Here is a 15,308-nt window from a genome sequence, read left to right on the forward strand (position 1 = left end):
TACACCTAATCTGTTTCCCTGGGTCTTCCTTTGCTTTGTTGTGAAGCAGTGATTGGTGAGGAGTTTTCAGTGCCCTATTGCAGGGGTGTGCAAGCTTTTTTGTTTGTGCCCCCTTGCCTGCTCTCCCCCATGCTCATGCTCACATCCCCCCCCCTTCCATACCTTTTCTCCAGCATCGGCATCGTAATGTGACGTCACAGCATCATATTGCCATGGCAACACATTGCCATTTGACTCCACGTTGTCATGGCGACTCACCGCCAGAAGCCGTCGGAGAGAAGGTAAGAGACATACACACGCTCCCCCAGCATTTTATTTAAATGCCTGTGAAAGCGCCACGCCCCCTCAGAAAACGTCCCTGCACTTTGCCCACCCCTGCTCTATTGTGCGCTTTCTATTTGAGTGGAGGAATTCCCTTTCAGACTTTTAGCTTGTGTTTTGAAGTCTATTAAGTCAATGCCGTTCCTGCGTATTCGTAGGAACTGACTAGTCAGTATTCCCCGAATGATGGGGTTGTGGATGGTGACTGTCAGCGCTGTGGGTTTTCTGTAAGTGATGGTTTTGAGGTACCTGGATCCTTCTGGGGCTTTGGAAATAGTTAGATCCAAAAAGGTAATCGACGTACTGCATGACTCTCTCTTTACTTGTGTTACCTTCTTTATGCACCATAAAGATATTATAATAAAGCTTTTCACCAATCTCCTGTTGCCTTTATAGGCCTTTGCAGTAAAACATATGGGTGACAAATCATGTGGGTGCTACAGTATAAGCTCTGCATACAGAAGAACGGCAGTATGGCACAGCGCTGTAAATATTGAAGTCTTCACGTTCTGAGTACAGTGTGCATGGCATTGGTAGAACAATACATATACAGTAAAGCTCTATACTAGCTTACAAATGAATTATAACAATAATCACATAAAATGATAACATTTAATTTCCTGAATCCACCAAATAATCCAGTGTTAATGCATTTTTATTGAATTTACTGTATACAACACTTCATGCTGCATAACAATATATTCTTTTAAGTATTTAATTGAATCGGGTATTTTACTTTTTCAGCCAGTTATTCACTTTAACTATATTATCCACTCTAATCAGGCACAAATTGCCATGAGTATATACATTGTGTTTAGAAACTATAATAATGTTTAGAGTTTATTTTACTTAGCTGATACTGCTGTATATAGATGTCATTAAAATAAACTGAAACACATATCAAAAATGAATTTATAAATGTCACCGCTGACCCACTTATAAAACTGACAGAGAAGCAGAAAAACTGGAAGTCATATCTGTGCGTTGTCACAAAGTGCCACATTTTAAGTCTGAAGACATTTTCCAGATGATGTGACCCAGTTTCTAAACACCATGGCACAAACGCAAGTCTGAGACAAAGTCTCTGCCGAAAATAAAATAAGATACTGAAATCCAAATGACTTCTCATTACACTATAGTAAAACCGATGCCTGTGAACATTCTCTCTTTTGTCCTGTATTGTTCAAGTATATCTAAAAGGAACATTATGTTACTGTTTGAGGGAAGGGGAATGGCCCATTTCTCCTATGGATGGAACAATGTCACACAGAGAACATTATTCTTGCTCAGAAGTGCATGTTTTCCGTGTGTTAATTAAAGAACAACATTTGCAGATATTTACCACTATATAAATGTTCATTTATATTGTGAAATGCATAGGGTGACCACTCGTCCCGGTTTAGCCGGGACAGTCCCAGTTTTTCATGTGCTGTCCCGGTTGTTTATGTGCTGTCCCGGTTTTCAATTGATTCTCAAATTGTCCCGGCTCTTGGGGCTGCGGGGAGCAGAGGATGCTGGCTGCCCTCACAAGCGAGCGGAGGGCGCGGAGATAGCAGGAGAATGCCGGCTGTGATTGGAGGATGGGGGGGGGGCGGAGTTTTGACGAGGTGCTGCAAGCCGGGCCTCCCCTTCCCTCAGAACTGCCCTCCTCCCTTCTCTCCTCCAGTAAGGCTGGGTCCTCCCCTTCCCTCAGCACTGCCCCCCTGCCTTCTCTCCTCCAGTAATGCCGGGCCCTCCCCTTCCTTAGGCTCCGCCCCTCTGTCCCTCCCTTTAGGTTCCGCGGGCCTGCCAGTCTCTCATCTGCACTGGCTACCTATGCTGATCCAGCAGCCCATCCACGGGCCCCAGGTAACCCACATGCCCCCTTATATTCCCCTCCCAGGCACCTTAACACCCCAAGGGGGGGAGAGGCCTTATTTTTATGTGTGTATTTGCAGAGGTGGGCTTATTGTGTGTGTGTGTCACTGTGACTGTGTGTGTCACTGTGTGTGTGTGTGTGTGTGTCACTGTCACTGTGTGTGTGTGTGTCACTGTCACTGTGTGTGTGTGTGTGTGTGTGTGTGTGTGTGTGTGTGTGTGTGTGTGTGTCACTGTCACTGTCACTGTGTGTGTCACTGTCACTGTGTGTGTGTGTGTCACTGTGTGTGTGTGTGTCACTGTGTGTGTGTGTGTCACTGTGTGTGTGTGTGTCACTGTGTGTGTGTGTGTCACTGTGTGTGTGTGTGTCACTCACTGTGTGTGTGTGTCACTGTGTGTGTCACTGTGTCACTGTGTGTGTGTCACTGTGTCACTGTCACTGTGTTTGTGTGTCACTGTCTGTGTGTCTGTGTGTGGCTGTATCCTCCCCTCCAAATTCCATTAACATGGCTGAGCGACGTCACGTAATGCCCATTGCCATAACAACGAGACGCTCCATGACGTCACGCGGCATCAAGTTGATTTGACAACGGGACATATTATGGCGCCGAGGCATCACGTGATGCCACATTGTCATGGCAACATGTCACCGCCTGATCTCAGGGTCTCGTTGTCATGGCAACGGGGTGAGTCACGTGATGTAATTTGTTTTATAAATAATTTTTTTTGTGTGTCCCGGTTTTTCATTTTGAAAATCTGGTCACCCTAGAAATGTAATAATATGTCTCTTGATTAGAGCTTAGTATAAACTGTCCTCTAATGTAACACATTCAAATATAAAGCTATGATGGTATCAATAGTACAGTATGTGGTCATATTCCTTCAACAAGAAAACATACACAAGTCATTTGCAAAGATACGTTGCAAGATGCTGCAGCTTCACTGGGACTCGTGAAATTAAGCCAAATTACCAGCCTAGCTAGGCTTTATTTTTCTTTTAAGCAGGATAACTCAAATGTTTGTAGCCAAACAGGCATTGCAGTATTCTCCTGCAGGGTATCAGTGGGTGCCTGCGTTTTGAGATATCAGGGAGTGGCTGAGATAGGAGAGGATGGCTGACTCCCCAAAATAGTGAATGTTGATCAATGCATTTCAAGTTAGCCTATACCGTGGGTAGCCAATTCCAGTCCTCAAGAGCTACCAACAGGTCAGGTCTTCGACGGAGCCACCTGTGCTGAAGCAGGGATATCCTGAAAACCTGACCTTGAGGACTGCAGTTGGCCACTCCTGGTCAATACCCTATGTGAAATACAATCAGTCCAGTTTTGCTGTTATGATTCTTAGCACTGTACTGCAATATTTAACCCCTTAATTCTACCATATTCAGTGATTACAGGATATAGAAAACTAGGGGTAGAAATATTACAGGTGGTAGGATGTGGGGGTTCCTGGATGTCAGGGGCACAACGAATCAGCTCTGGTGGATCCCCCGTGTCAGATAACTAAAGAAAATAATAGTATATAAATACAAATAGTGAACAGGTAGGACTGCTGCTTTAACTGTTTTTAGTATACTAAATATATTTTGTGTTTATTCATTGGTATGCACTGCCCTCTAGTGTTTCAAAGTAAAACGTACAACTAATCATTGGATGCTGAGAAACCAAAGGTGTTTTTTTTTTTTTTCATGTGTCTGTCAAATAAAAAGAGGATTGTCACTGCTGTGGTTTCTATCAGCGGGACCATGCGTTTTTGGAATATAAAACCATATGAAGATACTGAGAACAGGCTTTTACAGAGCAGCTACCAAATAGAAGACAATCTAAGCTGAGTAGCAGAGGTTGCGTCTTTAAGCTCATAACCTGGTCCTATATACAGATGATCTGGCCCCCTCTGTAACAATGTAATTGTCTGCATCCAGAATTGGGCTAGAATTCTGCTTCCCATGCAAGCGGCTTCACTGCGTACCGCATAGGAGCCTTAGTAATAATCACTTTTACTACTCAATGGTCTAATCAAGGGGTGGCCAACTACAGTCCTCAAGGGCCCCCAACACGTCAGGTTTTAAGGATATCCCTGCTTCAGCACAGTCATTCAAACCTGACCGCTTGGTGGCCCTTGAGGACTGGAGCTGGCCACCCCTGGGCTAAACGTTTCTGTTAATGAGAGCGCTGTAGCTAAGCGCCATCCCCAGGTGCCGGCATGTGAGGTTCGGTTGTTGATCAAGTGGAAACTTCCTACCAAATGTCAATGTGTTACGGGCAGTGAAGGCGTTAATGACAAATCCCCCCTTTTTTGGACTTCATTCAAAAGAACCTTATTTATACTTCTATTATCTTTATATATCTTTTTATTAATTCCCCCCCCCCCCGTTTGTAGAATACACAATACAATATAAAAGAAAGAACACATTTAGCATATTTCTACTACTCTGCACATAAGTACTACTACTACAACCCACTACTCTGCACATAAATACCACTACTCTGCACATAAGTACCACTACTACAACCCACTACTCTGCACATAAGTACCACTACTAAAACTCACTAAACTGCAGAAAAGTACCATTTATGCTTCTCTATGGGAGCCATGCAAATAAACGTCTTATGCAAATAAACATACAAATAAACATACAAGTACATCGCAGCGCGTCCATGTATTAGCGCTGGGGTGGCCAGCTCCAGGCCTCAAGGGCCACCAACAGGTCAGGTTTTGCAGATATCCCTGCTTCAGCACAGTTGGGTCAGTAGCTCAGATTGACCCACCTGTGCTGAAGCAGGGATATCCGCAAAACCCGACATTTGATGGTCCTTGAGGACTGGAAAATGGGCACTCCTGTATTAGCGGAATGTCCTACACTCTTGGCTCGTGTGCCATTGGTATGTTTTGGGAGAGGCAGTAGGGCTTCCTGTGCAATTGCGCTATTGCTGTTTATAGGGCCGTAGTCTGTAACAATAATAATAATAATGATAATTGTTTGTTCGTGTATAGCGCGGCTAGTTTTATGTAGTGCTTTACAGAGACATTTTGTAGACACAGTCACTGCCACATAGAACTTACAATCTGTTTTTGGTGCCTGAGGCACAGGGAGATAAAGTGACTTGCCCAATGTCACAAGGTTCTCCTGCTTCAAACTCAGTGTCAGTCAGTGTCTTTACTCACTGAGCTACTCCTTCTCAAAAATAAACCTGAAATAAAATCCAAACCTACAGAATAAACTACGTATGCCATAGAAAGGAGATTTATCATACTTTTCCTCTAAGGTTAAATGTCCTCGTTTTGCCATATGTTAATGCTTCAGTGACAAACTGGGCCAAAGCTCACCTTTACAGCATTACTGAGAGAACCTAACCACTTTCGGACACACACACACACACACACACACACACACACACACACACATATATAAAAACAAAAAGGGACAGAACAGGCTCCATAGTGTAAATGGTATAGGGTTTTATTAAACGAGCTAAAATAAGGTCACTTACAACAATTCTGTAGGACATACGCAATGGACATAACCATCAGCCTACTTATGTCCATTGCGTATGTCCTACAGAATTGTTGTAAGTGACCTGATTTTAGCTCGTTTAATAAAACCCTATACCATTTACATTGTGAAACCCCTGCTGTCCCTTTTTGTTTTTTAGAAGTATCGAAGGAAGGTGGTTGATCCTGCGGATAGCTGTTTGGGAGATCCAGTGGTTTTATTCATATTTTTTGTTTTTGGCTTTTTCCTTTCCTTTTCCTTTTTCCTTGTTTCCCATGTCCCTTGCCCCGTCCCAATTTTCCTTGTCTTATACAGTATGTTGTTTGTTAGTTTGTTCTATGTTGTTTGTATCTACTGGCACAATTTATAAATAAATATATATATATATTTTTTTTTTATATATATATATATATATATTTATTTTATATATATATATATATATATATATATATATATATGTGTGTTTGTATATACTGTATGTGTGTATATATATGTTATCTCTCATATCCTATTATTGGCAAGGACCGAATTTATATTTATCCTTTTATTATCGACTGGTTAATTGTATTTTTTTTTATTTATCTATCTTTACATTTGATGCGGCGCTGTAAATATATATATATAGATATAGATATTTACCAGAAGTTGATCCGGAAAACAGAGACAGCACACAGCCAGGTAAGTACAAAAAACTGTATTCACATAGAAAATACAAGGCACTGCATCCAACGTTTCGGTGAGCAGAACGTGACCTTCCTCAGGGATGTGATAGAGATAGAGATAGATATATCTATATATACAGTGTTCGACAAACCTATACATTTGCTCGCCCCGGGCGAGTGGATTTAACCCCCGGGCGAGTAAATATTGGCCCAAGCAGCACACGTTTGGTACTAGGTGGCGAGTAGATTTTTTTCTGTGGCGAGTAGATTTTTTGGTGATTTGTCAACCACTGTATATATATATGTGGTTGGTTCTGGGGTTCGAGCTTGCTGGGATTGTGTGTTGGATTAAAGCTCGTCAGCTTTACCGCCGGAATAATGTAGCCTGCTTTCTTCAGTCAGTTTGGAGGATGCAACGACAAAGGAAGAAGTATGGACATTTGAAGCAATTTCTGATTATACTCCAGTTATGCTACCGTGCCCATGTGGTAAAAAACAGATTCCTTACTATGAAAGCACCTGCTATAAAAATGTAGTCTGTGACTAGCAGAAACATATCCGCTATCTCACGCTGAGACAGGTTTCACGGTTTGTCCAGCGTTGTCAAGCGAGTGACAGAAGAGTTGGTGAAATGGAAAGTTGGTTTGAGCAAGAAGTCCTCCACAGGGTTGAGGAAGCTAAGCCCATCATGGTGAAATGAGTACTTGAAGAGAGATTGTTTGAGTACAGAGGCTACAAAAACTCTGAAGACGACACTGGCGACAACCACAACTACCCATTGGGGTCACAAACTGATAATAAGGTAGCAAGCCTCTGTACTTCACATCCTGTGTACCCGATAATTGCCCCAAAAGGGAAATCAAATGTAAAATGTAAATGCTGGCCTTGAACCATTCCAATTCTTACCGCTCTTTGCCACGACATAAAACCGAAGAGAATCAGATACACGGATTTCACCTGAAGCCTAGGAACCCGGTCTACAGTATGAAAGACACAGAAAGAATTAAAGTGAAGTTTGGGGACTTGCTGGACTGGAAGTCAAAGAAGAAAAAGAGGAGAAGAAATTGAAGTCTAAATTCTCTGACAAGGACATTGATGTGTTTGGAGAGCTGTTGCCCCAAAACAGCACATGTCAATGTCTAATGGTGACTATGGGTCTTCGCATATCCTGAAAAGGATTGCCTTAAGGAGCTCAGATTGAGGACGCCACCTGAAGATGGAGTACACTTATGGGTGTACATGGTAGCTCACCCCAACAGGTCTGAGCTGGGGGTGAGGATATGTGAGGGACTGAAGGGTTAACACCCTAACTATGCAGGCAGACCGCACCCTAGATGTATGAAGTGCTAGGATGTGGACAATTCCCTCCAGAGCAGGGCTTTAAAAGGCAGGAAGTGGGTCCTTGTCATTGCTACCTGTTCCAGAACCTGCAGAGACCGGTCAAGAGGATGTGGGGACTGCCAAGTAGGGTGAAACTGGGAGTTGCAGGACCCTGCGGCCATGAATGAAGTTAGCAAGGAGGAAGTCAAGCTGCCCAAAGGAAGTGCCTGGCACGAGATGGATTGTCCTCAGGAGCCTAATGTAAGGACAATATAATCTGATTTTGTTGCCTGTGATTCAGCTATCCCTGAGTTTTGTTAGACCGTAATGTGAACCATACGTTTCCTGCCTTAATGTGAGAGAAAAGACCCTGCATATATACCCACAAGCACACTCGCATGCACAATCCCTGCAAGCTCTAACCCCAACACCCACCCCACCATATATATTTGGCGGGGCTGCAGGCTTATAACGCTTTGGCCAAAGAGTTTAACTAAATGACCCATACTTATGAGAAGACAAACAGTTGAGTATGTAACTATATATTTTGTGTCGTATTGGATGTAGCATGGGAATTTTTGTTATATTATATAAACAGAAATAGACTCACAAGCACATCCCTGAAAACAAGTTCAAAATGTATTGGGTTATGTCAACGTTTCGATCCCTCCTGGGATCTTTCTCAAGACCGTGGTCTTGAGAAAGATCCCAAAAGGAGTCAAAACGTTAACACAACCCAATAAATGTTGCTCTTTATTTCAGGGATGTGCTTTATCCAACAGCCTTCCGGTTGTAATGCGAGCACCCCACCCTTTGACCTGCTGAATCAAGTTGTGAGTGCCTCCACCACATGCTAAAATATATACCTCACACATACACACAAATAATTTTGCACTGCTGGCTGTGAAAGTGTTAAATAAGTGAGGCTTCATTAAAATCCAGGTGGTCATTGGTGCACAGCGTTAGGGACATATCAAATGGACACCTGGGACGCCTGGGAAAATGTACAAAGTGCCAGATACCGTACTCTCTATCTTTCTTCTGTGCTTTCGCTATCCTATTATTTTCCTTGCTAGACGGAGGATAGACCTTCTTTTGTTGATTTGACTGCATAAAATGTGCAAATGGAGCCCAGTTTCTGCTATAATCTGCAACAGAGAATAATCTCCACTTCCCTTAGAGATTCCCAGAGGAGAACATGAAATGACGTCAAACACCTGCCACACAGAAACTGCTCCAACTTTCCATCTCACGCTCTTCCCAGCACATTTCCAGCTCCCAGCTCCGTGTAAATGATACGGTGGAAGGATTCTATTTTTTTTTATTACAAGCCAAGTTCATGTTTTCCAGTGACAGTGATTCTCTTTACGTTAGAAAGAGGAGTTCAGCCGGCATACTATGCCAGCAATGCAGTTAGGGTGTAGAATAGCCTGTAAGATCTCGAACGATGCTGGAGACATTCAAAACATTTCAGGAATATTACCAGATGGCAGATAACAGTGAACTCAGCCCACCCTTGGTAACTATGCTGTACAGAAGAGTCTGGGGCAATGTTAGTATAAAATTTACAATATCAATTCCCTCCAATCATCTGACTGTCCTTTAATGCCCCCCTTTAATTTTTTAGTTTTTACGTTTCAAGCTATTTTTATTTCTAAAAATCAATCGGAGCCACTGATTGAGCCACCTGTGCTGAAGCAGGGATATCCTGAAAACCTGACCTGTTGGTGGCCCTTGAGGACTGGAGTTACCCACCCCTGATTTAGCATGAGGCTCAGGCCTGTAAAAAAACCTGTGTACTTTAATTAAGCAGAATCACTGCTCAATATAAGAATGGGTCATTATAGAATTGTAGATCTTACAATTGTCTGGATAAACTGGACACTTCATTAGGACCAAAAAAAAAAACCCCCATTGCAATAGCTTCTTTTTTTTCCCCCACTGTGTTTATCGGGTGTTCATATTTGGAGTCAGGAAGGTATTTTTTTTTACCTCTGTGCATTGCTAGAATAGGTATTTTTAGGAGCCCAAAGACACATTCTGATGAGACTGGAATTTACTTTCAGTCAAATGTGTTAAGCTTTATATTCTAAAATGTTTTTTCCAAATTGGTGAACACCATGGTGAGAACCTCAGCTCGACCTGCCAAAGTTCATATTGTCCAGCACAAGGAAACACATCCAAAAGAATACTCTCCCCCCCCCACCCCCCATAAAGACACTGTAAAAAAGCACTAGGTTCTAGTGTAAATAATAGTGCATCAGGGGCTGCATGGTAACCGGGCTAACAGTAAAACAAACAAACACAGCAGGGTCATCACATGCATGCCAATGCATAAATCACCCTGACTGGATATCAGGATTTCAAAGGCACATGCTTAACATAGGCTTGTTGATTCAAGCTCCCGTTGCTTTTATCTGACTTTGGTATCCTCTCTTTTAAAGGAGCAATCCAAGCAATATCTTACATATGTGTTCCTTTAAATATATCAGTTATGTGGTATTAGATAATACATACTACTTTTTTTTTTTTTAATTCAACTCTTAGTGCCATTTTTAATATATTGAGCATCCTTTGATTTCTATAGCAGGCTTTAACCCACCACCCAGCAGTGCAATATCTTTGCACCCCTTTCCTGTTTGTGATAATTTGTTGCCAACATTCCCAGCAGTTTTAGCTGCAAACTGTAACAATAGATAATGTTAGCTTAGTAATAGAAGAATACATTGTAGCTGCTGAGTTACACTGACTAAAGGATTCATTTGAAACTGAAAGGTTGTAATTTAGTGAACCCTGGGATTTTGGCTGATTGATCACGGGAGAACAAAACAGCTTAGGAAATTGGTTTTCAAAACAGGTAATAAAAGGCTGCATATATTAAAACAAAATAAATATACATATACATTTTTTTTTTAAAGTGCTGCTTGGATTGTTTGTAAGTCAACATGGAGGATCCTGCAAAGACGAAATGAAATGAAATGAAATTATTTCCTCCAAGTTGGGGAGATATGGAGCAGGCGCAATAAAATGAACGCTTTGGTCCATGTGATAATATTTGTTTCTTACAGTAAATACGGAGCTGTTGGGGGCACTCCGGAGCGCGAGACTGGGCCTCGCACGTGTGAGATCCTGCTCGCCTCTGAAGCAGGGGAATCGTGCCTGCGGAGAGAGGCGGAGAGAGGCGGGCAGTGTCTGCCGAGGAGCCAGGATCTGTGACAATTGGGGGTGGCGTTAGGGCCACAGAGTCTCCCAGCACTGCGAGTTGTACCTCATGCTGCGTGTGACCGGGAAGCACAATAATAATGCGGCAGCTTCACGCTAGCTGCATGTGACTTGATGGGGCTGTATGTAGTGCCGACAGTGGACTTGGCTCAGTACATAGAATTTTGCAGAGATAATGAGTCCTTGACCCAAAGAACTTACAATCTAATTTTTGGGACTGGAGGCACATGAGCAATGCATATGGCTACATAGTGACTACAGAGGGGCCAACACCTAACTAGGTATTAGACTGCTCAAACAAAGGTTGTGATCATGACAGTGTTATAATAAAGCAGATTTTATGTTACAAAAAAGCATCTATATTTACAAAATAAACAAAAATGACAGAATGACATCATAAAGTATGTGGAGAATGAAAATGAAAAAAATTAGTTTATGAACACCTTTACACCTTTGCTGCCAGAGTAAGGCTACGCATATAGTGCCGGCGACGGTCGCTGGAAAATCAAATAGAGATGACTTCCAGCGATCGCGACCAATCCCTCAATCCGCTCTTACTATAAGCACACGTGACGGCGGCAATGCATTTGTTTTGCCGCGGCGTCACCGTCACTATAAGCACAGCCTAATGTGTTGTAGGTCTGAGACGGGTCTACAACCCTGCCTTTCAACCATTATCACCTAGCATACAGTGCTTCCACTGCAGCAAGGGATTCTTGGAAACGGCATGCAAATGAGCACACAATGTTCCACCTTTTGCTTGAAAAACCATTTACATGGAACCCATATAAGCACATGCAATGCTGTTCACACAGCTTTTAAGCACAGCATGGGATTAGATGCAAAGCCAGTTAAACCACTCACATTGGCTATATGCTAACGGTGGAGGTTTTTTGTTGCCTTTTTCACCCACCATAACTTAAAATGTGTGTATATATCACACCACACCACAATGTCAGCTCCTTGTGACATTGGGCAAGTCACTTTATCTCCCTGTGCCTCAGGCACCAAGAACATAGATTGTAAGCTCATCTGGCCAGGCACAGTGTCTGTAACAATCCTATGTGCTGTATACCGTGCACTATACTGTAATTGTGAAGCACTTTGAGTTCTATTGTGAGAAAAGAGCTATATGAAATAAAGTTGTTGTTATTATTATTATATTATTACCTAACAATCTTGGCCTGATAGTTAATCTCATATTTCCTGGCCTAACCAGAAAATGAAAGCCAGATGTTATCATGTTAACCCTTTCCTGTGTTGGAGGACTGTACAGTACACACACTGCCCCCTCTAGCACTGAAGTGGTAAACAGCAGATACGCACCCACACAGCAGCATAACCCTGTGCTCACTTTAAATCCCAGAAAAGGAATTTAAAGTAGTAAAACATGTGAAATCGTATATTTTTTTCCTGCTAAATAAATGAGTTCTGTGGTAAAGTGATTTTTTAAAATTATTATTATTATTATTATTGTTATTATTCAATGCCATTTCTAATGAATTTTAAAGCATCCTTTGATTTCTATAGCGGGGTTTAACCCATCTCCCCTGCAGTGCAAGATTTTTGCAACATTTTCCTGCTTGTGATAATATGTTGAAAATGTTCCCAGCAGTTTGAGCTTTAAACTATAACAAACGATAAGCTTACTTTGGTACTATAAGAAAACATTGTAGCTGCTGACTGAAGGATTGATTGAAACTTAAAGGCGGCCATTATGTTAGGCACACAATCTGGATTTTTACAGATTTATTACAGGAGCACCAAACGATTGCCAATTTTTGTAAGGATGTCATGTTTCACATATAAAAATAAGAAAAGACAAACAGGTGGAAAGTAGTAATGCTGTTTTAAAATGTTCACTGCCTTTAGCGCCTGCTAGTGCCACTGAAGTCAAAGACGTGTAAACAACATAGCAAAAGGCAGTTTGGGGGCGGACAGGGGGTAGGGGGGCGGTTGGTGAAAGGAAGGCTGTGAAATTTTCTTTTTGGAGCATTGGGTGCTTTAAGAAAGCGTGAAGTCACATGTAGTCATTCCAATACAGTGTAATTTTTTCAGTTCTCCCTTTTTCATAGCAATCACAGAATTGTGAAATTATTTTCAGGAAAATATTAGTGTAATATATATCTATATATAGATATATAGATATATATTACACTAATATATATATCATTACATGTGGGCTGAATTGTAAATGCTCTAATAACACAAGGTGTGGGTAACCGGTGCATCAGAGAAAATCAAGTCCCCATGATAAATGTTAATTCCTCCGTTAGGACCACTCCAATGTTTTAGTGAGCAACAATAACACACCCTAATAGGACTGAGGGACTTGTACCTAGTGCTGACAAGCACAATAAACAGTACATAGATTGTCCCATCTATTATAATATAGAGAGTAATAATATGCAAAGAAGACTCACTTTTTGCTTCCAGGCTTCTTTAAACAGCAGTCCCATCGGGAATCCTTCGCAGCGTGCAATCCACCAGGCGAGGTGAGTAGAGCGTAGGTAGACAAAGGCAGTGCACTGACTGAAAAAGTGGAGGAGGCTCACGGTGGCAAAAAAGTTCCTTTAATGGATAAGAGGATCAAACATAACCCCTGGATATTGCAGTAAACGCACACCTACGCGTTTTGGGCCGTGCGCCCTTTATCAAGGTGTATTACACCTTGATTACGGGCGCATGGCCCAAAACGCGTAGGTGTGGGTTTACTGCAATATCCAGGGGTTATGTTTGATCCTCTTATCCATTAAAGGAACTTTTTTGCCACCGTGAGCCTCGTCCACTTTTTTAGGCAGTGCACTGCCTTTGTCTACCTACGCTCTAATAACACAGCCAAAATCAATGCAACTTTGGAATCATGGCACCACTGTTTACATCTTTTCATGTGCAGTAGTAGCTCCAGAGAACCTGAGTGCCATGAATCTCCCGGCTTGTATAGCGATCACATTGTGGAGATCTGATGCTGAGAATGGAATAGGATGTTCTTCTACCATTCTAAGAGCGTTCACAACTCCAGGAGAGCTGCAGACACCGTATCATAATGACCATCAGTGTGCCGTCCCTTGTGCAGTCCAGTGGAGGTCATGAAGGCTCCTTAATATTTATGATGTCCCTAGTGGCCTTAAAAAAAGCAGCATGTGCTGTTCTTTTAATGGTAAAAATACCTTCTATGGTTTAGTGCTTTCAGTTTATTGCAATTAAAATGTATACAGATAAGTGGAACTGCATCTTTTTATGCCTAAAGTTTTTCTAGCAAATAGGAAAAACACTAAATCTGCTTAATAACGTTTTCATGGGATACTTATGTAGAATAATTCTTTCATTGTAATAACATTGGAGGTTCGTTTTGCACATCTAAAATACGATTTAAGTCATCGCTGCTGAAGGAGCCTTCAGAGAAAACTGTGTAAAGCTCCCCACAGAACTGCAGGGGGTCACATTCGATTCAGACTTCTTAAGGAAGGTCCACTTATACAAGGAAGGAATATATAGGCCGTACACATTGTATATGCTGTAGACCAGGGGTGGCCAACTCCAGTCCTCAAGGTCCACCAACAGGTCACGTTTTAAGGATATCGCTACTTCAGTACTGATTGAGCCACCTGTCCTGAAGCAGGGATATCCCTAAAACCTGGCCTGTTGGTGGCCCTTGAGGACTGGAGTTGGCCACCTCTGGTCTACAGCATATATAATGTGTACGGCCTATATATTCCTTCCTTGTATAATCCCAACATGTAAACTCCAGAAAATATTGAGCTGCAAAAAGACAGTCTGTTGATAGACTACTCAATAGGATTTCAAAGTAAGACCACAAGTGAGTACTTTTGATGAGTACCAGAGATTGGAATCATGTTGTTGGTGTCGAGTCACGTCCTACAGTTCTGTATATTAACTACTGATTAAAAAAAGTTGGATAAATTCACACTGAGGGATGGAGGAATTAGATATACTGATGAAAATATCCCATGATGTTGGATGGCGCAAAAAGAAAAAAAAAAGTGGAATACGTTAATATTAAAGGATGGTCAAACAAAACACATTTGTGATGTTTATAACAAATACACACTAGTAGTGTCACTAAACATGTCAATGAAAAATAATAATTTATACTTTAAATTTAAATAGGTGAGAAATTGAGCAGAAGTTGGTGTCAGATGAATTTTAGCGTTATGAAAAAGCTTACAATGCATCCACATTAAACAAAACCCTGAGCCCAAGTGTGGTAAATTAACAAATTAGGAAGAGCGATGTGATTCCTTACCTGGTTTCAACAGACAGCGTCACAAAACTTTGAGCTGACTTTATTGTGCAGGCAATACAAAGTCATTTTAGATGGAAATGGTTCCTTCTGTTGGGCCTACTATATACTCGTAAGACATAATGCGTGTCCATTGTTAGCCCGTTTTATGTAATCCTTCATGCTACGT

General features: G+C 41.7%; 1 protein-coding gene across 8 annotated transcripts in view; it reads right to left on the bottom strand.

Moving 5' to 3' along the window:
* Window positions 1-15,308, bottom strand: part of PDE4D (phosphodiesterase 4D) — a 1,562,913-nt gene that overhangs the window by 49,509 nt on the left and 1,498,096 nt on the right. The window lies entirely within an intron of this gene.

The sequence above is a fragment of the Ascaphus truei genome, chromosome 1, assembly GCF_040206685.1.
Source record: "Ascaphus truei isolate aAscTru1 chromosome 1, aAscTru1.hap1, whole genome shotgun sequence".
Classification (NCBI taxonomy): Eukaryota; Metazoa; Chordata; class Amphibia; order Anura; family Ascaphidae; genus Ascaphus; species Ascaphus truei.